Below are 13030 nucleotides of genomic sequence, written 5' to 3'. Positions count from 1 at the left end.
CAATCAATGCTGAAATGTACAATACCACTTCCAACTGAACTTTACAACTCTGCAAAGTATGGTAGCCCTTTTAGAAGAACTAGGAACCCAGTTTCAGTGCCCTTGCACTCCCATTTATTGGTGCTTCTTTGAGAAAAAAACCTTCCTATAGCAGGCTTCCATGGAGAGAGTACTACAGAAGCTACTCCTCCTACTTTACCCAAAAATCATACCTTTTTCCTATAGCATTTCCTACTAGTCTGGAATAGTGGCCAATGGAGAAGATAAAGATCCTTGTCACTAGAGTGACCCAGATTCTTACCTGTTCAGTGTCTTGTCAGTACATTAACAGTTCACTACTTTAGACATGCAGTTCACTAGGGGCACTTGTAAAATGACACAAGCACTTTAACAATAGTTTTAACAATTTAAGAATAAAGTGTTGAAATTTTCTAATGATTTACCTTTTAAAAATTAAAATAATCCCTAGGTCATTTATATAATAATACTCTATAATAATACTCACTTTCATTCTGATATGCTTCCTAGGGGCGCCTGGGTGGATCAGTCGTTAAGCGTCTGCCTTCGGCTCAGGTCATGATCCCGGGGTCCTGGGATCGAGCCCCGCGTCGGGCTCCCTGCTCGGCGGGAAGCCTGCTTCTCCCTCTCCCACTCCCCCTGCTTGTGTTCCCTCGCTCGCTGTGTCTCTCTCTGTCAAATAAATAAATAAATAAACATCTGATATGCTTCCTAGAATGGCAGAGACTGAAAAATTACTGCAACTGTCCATGGGGTCCTGTGTACAGGTGAACAGTAATCTACTCTCTGTTGAGGTGGATGATGAGATTGAGAGCCTGTCTTAGATCAAGAGACTGACCGTGGGATCCCAGAGACCCCAGGCGGTTCTGATTAGCCCTGAGTTTCTAACAAGAAGGCAAACACAATAATAAAACCTGTGTATTAAACTTTTCTATATAGTTGTTTGATAATGGGAACTAATACCTCAAGTAAGACTGCAATGTGAGGAAAACGGTATAACTGAGGGAGAAATAAGCTACAAATCTTCCCTGACAGAACTCAGAATGAAGGATAACAATAATTAACTGCAACTGTAAAAACAATCACATTTTTTTTTTTTTTAAGATTTTATTTATTTATTTGACAGAGAGAGACATAGTGAGAAAAGGAACACAGCAGGGGCAGTGGGAGAGGGAGAAGCAGGCTTCCCGCCGAGCAGGGAGCCTGATGCGGGGCTTGATCCCGGGACCCCGGGATCGTGACCTGAGCCAAAGGCAGACACTTAACCAACTGAGCCACCCAGGCGCCCCAAAACAATCACATTTTAAAAGATTGATTTTTTTGTTTTTTGTTTAGTTGGTTGGTGTTTTGTTTTTGCAAAGCGGAGATACCTTTCCTGATTTTGTTCATTATAAAAGTTTTATGTTACCATGCTATTAGTTTCTAGGTACCAAAATAAAATACCACAGACTGGGTGGCTTTAACAAAAGAAATTTATTTTCTCACAATTCTGGAAGCTACAGTGTGAAATCAAGGTGTCAGCAGGGTTGGTTTCTTCTGAGGCCTCTCTCATTGGCTTGTGGATGGCCACCACCTCTCTGTGTGTGTCTGTGTCCTAATCTCTTCTTATAAGGACACCAGTCATATTAGGTTAGGGCCTCTCTTATTGACCTAATTTTATCTTAATTACCTCTTTGAAGGTCCTATATCCAAACAGAGTCACATACTGAGATACTGGGCGATTAGGACTTCAACATGAATTTGCAGGGTGCACTGGCACAATTAAGCTCATAACACCAGCATAAAGAGGTCAGCAAAGATTTTTCAAATTAACTTTTCCAGTGTATTATTGTAATATTACTAGTACAGGTTCCCAGTCCTCATCTGAAAGCCTTAAGGCTGGATATTTTTCATTAGTAAGACATTTTGGGATTTTCAAAATGCATTATGGTACAAATACTACATAATTACATAACCCTCCAAGTGGGTTCTCAAATAGTGCCCCATAATCAAATGCATTAATATTTCTGCAAAATATATAAATATTCACACCATGTGAGAAAATAAAGTCCATAAATCATCTTACCTCAGTGCTACTCGGGTTTTACTGCTGAATGATTACAGATCAGGTAAAATATGAAAATGTTTTCAGTTTTCAGTGCTTTTTGGATTACAGGAATACAGAAAAAGGACTTGAGGACAAAATAAAATTGAAAAGATTAAGATTAAAAATGTCCACACTTTTTTTTTCCTTTCTTCTTCTTTTTTTTTGTAAGTATACTCTTTAATCCCTATCCTCTATTCCCCCAACCCCCATTCCCCATTCTCCTCCCCTTTGGTAACCATCAGTTTGTTCTCTATAGTTAAGAGTGTGTTTCTTGGTTTATCTCTCACTCTTTTTCTTCTTCTTCTTTTTTTTTTTTTTAACATATAATGTATTATTTGTTTCAGAGGTACAGGTCTGTGATTCATCAGTCTTACACAATTCACAGCACTCATCATAGCACATACCCTCCCCAATGTCTATCACCCAGCCACCCCATCCCTCCCACCCCCAACCACTCCAGCAACCCTCAGTTTGTTTCCTGAGATAAGAATTCCTCGTATCAGTGAGGTCATATAATACATGTCTTTCTCTGATTGACTTATTTCACTTAGCATAATACCCTGCTCATTTGTTTTGTTTCTTAAATTCCACATATGAGTGAGATCATATGGTTTTTGTCTTTCTCTGGTCGACTTATTTCACTTAGCATAATACACTGTAGCTCCATTCCTGTCATTGCAAATGGCAAGATTTCATTCTTTTTTATGGCTGAATGATATTCCATTGTATATATATACCACCTCTTCTTTATCCATTCATCTATTGATGAACACTTGGGCTGCTTCCATAGTTTGGCTATTGTAAATAATGCTGCAATAAACATAGGGGTGCATGTATCCCTATGAATTAGTGTTTTTGAATTTTGGGGGTAAATACCCAGTAGCATGGTTCATGGATTGTAGGGTAGTTCTTGTTTTACTTTTTTGAGGAAACTCCCTACTGTTTTCCAGAGTGGCTGCACCAGTTTGCATTCCCACCAGTATGCACAAGGTCCCTTTTTCTCCACATCCTCACCAACACCTGTTGTTTCTTGTGTTTTTTATTTTAACCGTTCTTAGAGGTGTGAGGTCATACCCCATTGTAGTTTTTTTTTTTTGCATTTTTTAAATTTTATTATGTTATGTTAATCACCATACATTACATCATTAGTTTTTGATGTAGTGTTCCATGATTCATTGTTTGTGTATAACACCCAGTGCTCCATTCAATATACGTGCCCTCTTTAATACCCATCACCAGGCTAACCCATCCCCCCATCCCCCTCCCCTCTAGAACCCTCAGTTTGTTTCTCAGAGTCCATAGTCTCTCATGGTTCGTTTGCATTTCCTTGGTGATGAGTGATGTTGAACATCTCTTCATGTGTCTGTTAGCCATGTGTATGTCTTTGGGGAAGTATCTGTTCATGTTCATTTTTAAATTGGATTATTTGTTTTTTGGTGTTGAATTTTATCAGTTCTTTATATATTTTGGATTCTAACCCTTTATCTTTATATATTTTGGATACTAACCCTTTATACACCTGCAAATATCTTCTCCCATTCAGTAGGTTGCCTTTAATTTTGTTGGTCGCTTCCTTTGCTGTGCAGAAGGTTTTTATTTTGGTGTAATCTCAGTAGTTTATTTTTGCTTTTATTCCCTTGCCTCAGGGATCCTATCTAGAAAAATGTTGCTATGGCTGATGTCAGACAGATCACTTCCTGTGCTCTCTTCAAGGATTTTTATTTTTATCTTTTAATTTATTTTAATTTAAATTTTAGGTATTTAACATACCGTGCAATATTGGTTTCCAGAGAAGAATGAAGTGATTCATCACATACATACAACACCCAGTGTTTATAACAAATGACCTCTTTAAAACTCATCACGTATCTAGCCCATCACCCACCCACCTCCCTCCATCAAACCTCAGTTTGTTCTCTATCATTAAGAGTCTCTTATGGAGGGGCGCCTGGGTGGCTCAGTCGTTAAGCGTCTGCCTTCGGCTCTGGTCATGATCCCAGGGCCCTGGGATTGAGCCCCGCATCGGGCTTTCTGCTCCATGGGAAGCCTGCTTCTCCCTCTCCCACTCCTCCTGTTTGTGTTCCTGCTCTCGCTGTGTCTCTCTCTGTCAAATAAATAAATACAAAATTAAAAAAAAAAAATCTCTTATGGGGGTGCCTCGGTGGCTCAGATGGTTGGGCGTCTGCCTTCAGCTCAGGTCATGATCTCAGGGTCCTGGGATCGAGCCCCACATCAAGCCCCACATCTTGGGCTCCCAGCTCGGTAGGGAGTCTGCTTCTCCCTCTCCCTCTGCCCCTCCCCTTGCTTGTGCTTTTTCTATCTCTCTCTCTCAAATGAATAAACTCTTTTTTTAAAAAAGGAATTTTCATGCAATTGTGTCTTTCAGTTCTGCTCAAATCTAATATCTTATATACCATTTCCACTTGATGATAGATTGCTGCCATGCATACCCAACTTTATGACTTACTTGGTGGTCCAGATTGCACTCATTTCATAAAGAGAAGCTCAGTTAATATTGTCACTTGATGTCCCATGGTTAGGCATTCAGTCTCTATCCAGAGCTAAATACCAGAGCAGGAACTATTTCTCAAAAGGAGAATAATTCTGTGAAGAGGGCATGGGTTTGCTCCAAGGTCTACACTGTGATTTCCCTTTTGTGCAAAGAATATCTGTTTACTATATAAGAGAGTGAATATATGTATAGCTATTTGAGTATTAAATATTCTCACAGATAATTTTATTTTCTTTTTAAAAATCTTTTGTTAAAAATGTGTTGCTTGATCTGCTTGTCTTCCTCAATATTCTATTTCGGTTTTTATTATTTTCATTGTATATTCATTTTTCCATCACTTTCCTACTGTGCTTTTTTCCTTATATTTTCCTTCTTTTGTTTTCTACAGATACTGCCCTTTGAATTGATCATTTCGAAGTTTTCCTCCTTTTGTTTTCTATTTGAGACACTTTCTTCTTAGATTTTCTATACTTCGTTCTCATATCCACTTTTATCTCTGTATTCTCTTTTAATTCTATTTTATTTCTACTAGTTCTTATTAGTGCCATTTGAAATTTTTAACACATAACCCTGGGACAAGATTTTTATATTTATCCTTTTAGAGCTTTTTGGATTCCAGCGGAAAAACTTGCACAGTATATAAGAATATTTAATATAGTATCATTGGATTAGCATTTGAGAAGATCAAAATTATAAGATTAATATTGCTGGAGGGCGCCTGGGTGGCTCAGTCGGTTAAGCGACTGCCTTTGGCTCAGGTCATGATCCTGGAGTCCCGGGATCGAGTCCCGCATCGGGCTCCCTGCTCGGCAGGGAGTCTGCTTCTCCCTCTGACCCTCCTCCCTCTCATGCTCTCTCTATCTCATTCTCTCTCTCTCAAATAAATAAATAAAATCTTTAAAAAAAAAATATTGCTGGAAATCAGAGGGTCCCGAAATGAAAAATTTTGTGTTCTTTAGAGTCATTCTGCATCACTACTAGCTCTATTGAGTACCCTTACAAATCTGCATCTTTAGATATTAAGGAAGTGTGAGGAAAGCAACTCCATGTTCATATCCTATAGCCAAGTAAGTAAATGATGTTATATTTATTATAAAAAGGAACATGTTAATAAACTCCACAGTTGTAAAGATTTCATCCTCAATCATAAGTAATTTTATAAGCTTCTAGTACAAAATATAAATCCTGTAGCTACACTTAGGACCTCTAATCAAGTCAAGTATATTTTAAACATTTTTATATTAATATGTTTGACCCAGAAAAACCTATAACATGTCTGAAAAAATTTTAAGTACCCAAAGTCTTTCTGCCAACAGCATAAACACAGCTGCAATGTCAAATTTCTCAGCAGTGAAAATACTATTTTCTTGAGATACAATCTTATAGACAGATGTTTAAGGAGAAATTCCAATCTGTCACCATATAATCTTCATAAAAAACTGATTGACAAGCATCATATCTTGCAGTAATATAAATAAATCTCCAGGAATTCCTACAGGTATTTCTTACAGCAAACACATTACGATTTAAATAATACATTTCATTAGTATATTCTACAAGCAAATGTATCTTATATTAGTAATATATTTAAATAACATGTTTTGCATGTTATATATTGCTTGGCATTTCCCAGATTAAATATATTTTTAAATTTTAATATGGATAAATTTTGGCAATAAGCAAAACAAAATTATTTGCTTAACCAATGGTTAAGTCCATTATCTATAGCCAGAATGCCTGGATTCACATCCTGGTTCTGAAACTTACTAGTTGTGTTATTTTAGGCAATTACATAACCTGTGCCTCAGCTCTCACACCTATGAAATCAGGCTAATAATATATGTACTTATGGCATTATTATGAAGGTCAACTACTATATGCAAAGCCCTTAGAAACAATGCTTAGCACTTACAAGTAATATCAAAGACCTTGCTATTTTTCTAAGGTTGCTCAACAGAATGACTAGAGCCAGACTCATAGTGTCTAATACCAGCTTTCTAGCTTGTTATCTCCATAACAATATTTAACCTTTCAGACCTCAGTTTTCTTACCTATAAAATGAGAATAATAATACTTGCCTCATAGAATTATTGTGGGTTGATATATATAAAGTACTGTGGCGGGTACACAGTAAGGATCTATAAAAATGTATGCTTTTACCAGCAGCCCTTGCTTACCCTGAATGCCAGTGAAGCTTGAAAGCCCTAAGAGTTTAGTGGAATTTTTAGGTAGCCCATCCTTCCCTGACCCACTAAATACTGCTATGAGGTAATTCCTCTTGGATTCCTCCTGCCCAGATTCTCCATGCTCTTCCAGGCAACTAGAAGTTTACAGTTAATTATTTATATTTTAGATTAAAACAACAAGGAGAGAGATACAGAATCAGCTGAAGGTGGTCACATATTTGAGCTGATTCTGGTTCTCTTATGCTGGAACTAAAACAGTTTTAGATATTTAGATATTATCTAAATATCTTTTGTGTCTAAATAGTTATCAAAGTTTCACTTAGCTTCTCTGATCCTCCGTTTTCTCACTTGTAAATCAAAGGATTGTAATCAGAAATCCCTCATGTCTCTTCTGGGTGTAAAATTCTGAAACTCTTAGCATTCTACCCACATGATAGATGGCATTTGGGTGTGGTATGGTCTGAGAGAGAGAGAGGATCTTAGTTGCTATTTGAAGCAAGTCCATAGCTCAAATACCACTCACTGTTGGTAGCAGCTGCCAAAACTGTGGGTCTCTACAAATCCTGTAATTTCTTGTTATTATGGAGAAAAAGCAACCAAAGTAAATTGGAATGTTTATAATGATATGTCTTTCTCTGACTAAACTGCTATATAACTCCTGAACTACTTGGAAATAACAGTATTTTATAGGTTTGAAAGCTTCTAAAATCCTTACAAACCCAAGCATAAATTTTAAGTTTAAATGAGGAAATATATATTTGTAAAAGTTCTTCACACAGTTAGTACATTTTACAAATGCAAGATGTGATCATGTATAAAATCAATCTGGTCTTAACTTATTTTAACCAAAGAACTTTGTAACAAGTCATAGTGATGGAAACCTCTGATTATTTAGCAAGCATATAGAAGTCCTTGATTCTAAACTGACATCAAAGCATTTCTACATGATAAGATGTCCAAGTAAGATTTCATGTATATGAAGTCATACCAGTTGCTAGGAGGATAAGCAGCTTTACTTTGATGGTTTTGAGTTTCCATATTTACTTTCAGCTCCTCTGCCAGAGGCACATACTTTTTTATTCCCCTCTGCCACCGTATAAATTTCTATGATATTTTTAATAGCAAGGCATTTTTTTCCTACTGCTTTTTTATTTTTATCAGATAGTAGAATAACTAATCTGTTGGAAAAATTTGTTCATCCATTATTAGGGCTCTTGGTATATCATGTAGTGGCTAATTCTATAGTATACTTTAAAATATGTTTTTTAAAATATGTCTGTTGATCATATATTCATTTTTTTCACTAATCACCTCAGTACATCTCCAGGATTATTATTAATATGCTTTTCATGATCATATATGTAATTATTTTTAAAATTTTATATTTCACTTTAATACAGTAAAATTAATTTTTCTATGAGTTCGACTAACGCATAGAGTCACATAAACACCCCAAAGGTCAAGATGTAGTACAGTTCCATAACCCAGAAACTTCCCTCTTGCAGCCCCTTTACAGTCAACCCTCCAGTCTCTAACGTCTGGCAACTACTGATCTGGTCTCTACCCATAGAGTTACCTTTTCCAAAATGTCTTATAAATAGAATCATATGGATGGGTGGAAGTAGCCTTTTGTGTCTGGCTTCTTTCACTTAGAATAATGTGTTTGAGGGGCACCTGGGTGACTCAGTCGGTTAAGTGTCTGCCTTCGGCTCAGGTCATGATCTCAGGGTCCTGGGAGTGAGTCCTGCATCGGGCTCCCTGCTCAGTAGAGAGCCTACTTCTACTTCTGCCCTTTTCCTGCTCATGCACATGTGTGCTCTCTCAAGCACTCTCTCTCTCTCTCTGAAATAAATGAATGAAAAATCTTTTTTAAAAAAAGAATAGTGTATTTGAGATTCATCAATGCTGTTGCTTGTGTCAATAGTTGTTTCTCTTTGCTGCTGAGTAGAATTTCGTATATATCATGGATGTATCCTATCCCAATTTGATTGTCCATTCCGCAGTATAAGCATTTAAGAGTTGTTTCCAAGTTTTGATGATTATGGATAAAGCTGCTGTCAACAAATGCATGCAGGGTTTTGTGTGAATGTAAGTGTTAATTTATCTTGTGTAAATACTTAGGACTGGGATTGATGGGTTGATAGTATTTTATGTTTAAATTTGTAAGAAACTGCCAAACTTCTTTCCAAAGTCACTGTACCATGTTGCATTTTTACCAGCTGTGTATGAGAGTTCTAGGTGCTCCAAATACTCATCAACACTTGGTATTGTCAGTCTTTTTTTATTGTAACTATTCTTGTGAGTATATAGCAACATCTCTTTGTGGTTTCAATTTGTGTTTCCTTTATGACAAACAATTTTTTCATGAGCTTATTATCCATTTGTATGTCTTCTTTTTTTAATTTCAAAAAGGCATTTTAAATTGCAGTATAATTAATATATAACATATTTATTTTAGATTTACAACATAATGATTTGGTATTTGTATACACTGCAAAATGATCACCACAATAAGTATAGTTACCATCCATTATCATACAAAATTGCACATTGTTTTTGTGATGAGAACTTTTAAGATTTACTCTCTTACAACTTTGACATATGCAATACAATATTATTGACAATAGTCACCAGGCTGTACCTTACATCCCCATCTTACTTATTTTATAACTGGAAGTTTGTACCTCTTGACCGTATATCTTCTTTGGTGAAATCTGTTCAAAACTTTTGCTCATTTAAAAAAATTTTGGGGAAGCCTGGGTGGCTCAGTTGGTTAAGTGGCCAGGACTTGATTTCAGCTGAGGATGATCTCAGGATCCTCGGATTGAGCCCTGTGTTGGGCTCTGTTCTTGGTGGGGAGTCTGCTTAAGGATTCTCTCTTCCTCTCCCTCTGCCCCTCCCTCTGCTTGCACTCTCTCCCTCTCTCTCTAAAATAAATAGGTAAATCTTTAAAGAAAATAAATATCAAATAAATTTGGTTGTTTTCTTATTACTAAGATTTTTTAAATTATAGTAAACATACATAACATAATATTTAAATTTTAACCATAAGTATCTAATTCATTGATATTAAATACATGTACAATGTTGTATAACAATCATTACTATCTATACCCAAAACTCATCATTCCCAAGAAAAACTCTGTACCTATTAGACACTAACACTCTTCCCCCTTCTTCCCCTAGTTCATAGTAACTTCTCTACTTTCTATCTCTATTAATTTTTCTATTCTAGGTGCCTCCTATAAGTGGAATCTTACAACATTTGTCTTTTTGTGTCTGGCTTATTTCCCTAAGCATAATTTATTTGTTTATAAATATAAATAATTATAAACATAATTTGTAATGTTTGCAAGTCCATTCATGTTGTACCATATATCAGAATTTCATTCCTTTTTATGGCTGAATAATATTCCATTGTATCTAATTACTGAGCTCTATCTGTGTTCTGTTTATAAGTTTATTTGTATCAGATACATAATTTACAAATATTTTCTCCTGATTTGTTGTTTCTCTTTTCATTTTCTTTGAGGTTTTTCAAAGAGGAAAAAAAGTTAATTTTTATGAAGTCCAATGTATCAATTATTTTAAGAACTATGATTTTGATGTCATATCTAAGAACTCATTTCCTAACCTGGTGTCACAAAGATTTCCTTCTGTGCATTCTTCTAATATTTTGAAGTTTTATATTTTGGTCTGTGATCCATTTTGAGCAAATTGTTATATAAAGTGTCAGGTATAAATCAAGTTTATGTTTTGCATGATCCAGTTGTTCCAGCACAATTTTTTGAAAAGACCAACCTTTCTCCATTGAATTACCTTTGCATCATTGTCAAAAATTAATTGACCATATTTTTGAGGGTTTAATTCTGGACTGTATTATGTCTGTTGATCTATGTGTTCATCCTTTTGCCAAAACCACATTGTCATGATTATTGTAGATTTATACGAAGTCTTGAAGTCAGATAGCGTGAGTCCTCCAACTTTTTTTTCTTGTTTTGGAGACCCTAGTTCCTCTGTCTTTACATATAAATTCTAGAAACAGTTTGTTGATATCTACAAGAAATTTTTTTTTTTTTTTTAGAGAGAGCGCATGCCCATGTGAGCAGGTGGGGGGCAGGGCAGAGGGAGAGGGAGAGAGAATCTTTTTTTTTTTTTAAAGATTTTATTTATTTATTTGACAGAGAGAGAAACAGCGAGAGAGGGAACACAAGCAGGAGGAGTGAGAGAGGGAGAAGCAGACCTCCCACTGAGCAGGGAGCCCAATGTGGGGCTCGATCCCAGGACCCTGGGATCATGACCTGAGCCAAAGGCGGACGCTTAACGGCTGAGCCACCCAGGCGCCCCAGGGAGAGAGAATCTTGAGCAGGCTCCAGGCCCAATGAGGAACACCACTTGGGGCTTGGTCTTACAACCCTGAGATCATGACCTGAGCTGAAATCAAGAGTCAGATGCTTAACTGACTGAGCCACCCAGCTGCTCCAATATCTACAAGAAATTCTGCTGGGATTTTGATTGGGATTGATATGAATTTATAGATCAACTTGGTGAGGATTGACTTTTTTTTTTTTTTTTTTTGAGAGAGAGAGCACATGAGAGGGGGGAGGGTCAGAGGGAGAAGCAGACTCCCTGCCGAGCAGGGAGCCCAATGCGGGACTCGATCCTGGGACTCCAGGATCATGACCTGAGCCGAAGGCAGTCGCTTAACCAACTGAGCCACCCAGGCGCCCCGAGGATTGACATCTTAACATTTGTGATTATTTTTAGATGCAACTATCTGATTCTAAATTACTGCAACAAATCTTTCACTTCTAAATATAATATAATATTGTCTTATTTTGGCTAATCTAATACAGATATTTAAAATGAAGTTTTTTCTGTATCAGTTGAGTTGTTTCCAGGTGATTTTATGTTGTAATAGATTATTCTCCACTATGAAGTTTTAGTAACACAAGGCTATGGTCATTTTATTTATTATTTTAAATATATTATTATTATTAAAAGGCTGATAATTTTTCTTTGATTTTGGAACTATTTAGATCTTTATATGAGCTAAGTCTTTGTTTATTGATTGATTGTGGTAAAATATACATAACATAAAATTTACCATTTTAATCATTTTAAGTGTATAGTTTAGTGGCATTAATTACATTCACATTGTTGAGCGATCATTACCACCATTCATCTCCAGAACTTTTTTCATCTTCTCAATTGGAAGTTATTATTTAAATTATTATTTAATGACTCCCCATTCCCCCTGTCCCCTAGCCTCTAGCAACTACCACTCCACTTTTTCTCTCTCTGAATTTGACTACTCTAGGTTCATTCTATAAGTGGAATCATACAGTATTCAACCTTTTGTGACTGGCTTATTTCACTTACCATAATGTCTTCAAGATTCATCCATATTGTAGCATGTGTCAGAATTTCCTTCCTTTTAAGACTGAATTATATTCCACTGTATGTATATACCATATTTTTTTATCCATTCATCCACTGATAGACACTTGGATTGCCTCCACCTTTTGGCTATTGTGAATAATGTGGGTATGACTATAGATGTACAAATATCTGTCTGAGTCCCTCCTTTCAATTATTTTGGGTATATCCCAGAAATGCAATTGCTGGATGGTATTCTATGGTGTGTTTTTTTTTTTTTTTTTGAAACCACCATACTATTCAGCTCAAGTCTTAAAAGAATGATTTACTTATTTAACAGTGCTTTTTATATGTTATTGCCAGATTTATGGGAAATATTTAAGAAACAAATTGGATTGTAGATATTAATGGACAATAGTGTGGCTGGTAGGGAGAGTCAGGAGGAACCCAGTAAGAGAAAATGTAATTCAACAAATAATTTCTAACATCTCCTTGTTCTTACATTAGTGCTAAAACTGCAGTACATCATATTCACCGCATCACTAATAGCTTTCTAAAATTCTAATGTTGGAGATATATTCAGAATATGGATTTAAATTCTTTAAATTTATTTCTATGCAAAAAGAAAATCTGACATTCCAAATTCCTTAGCTCTGGAAACAGCTTTGCACCAGGTTTTTAAAAAATTAATAATTCTTGGCAAGACGATGGCAGAGCTGGAACTCAGGTCTGGGTTCTTCGGGCCGTGCCCGTCCCTCCAATACCTTCCAGCTCTTTGAGAACCTTCATCTTCACCGTCCTGTCTAGACCCAAGGGCCAGGAGGAGCTGTCAGCCCTGACGACACCTGG

Source organism: Mirounga leonina, unplaced genomic scaffold, assembly GCF_011800145.1.
Source record: "Mirounga leonina isolate KUSES-001 unplaced genomic scaffold, KU_Mleo_1.0 Mir_126, whole genome shotgun sequence".
Lineage (NCBI taxonomy): Eukaryota > Metazoa > Chordata > Mammalia > Carnivora > Phocidae > Mirounga > Mirounga leonina.
The sequence above is the reverse complement of the archived record's forward strand: the minus strand, read 5'-3'. Positions refer to the sequence as shown.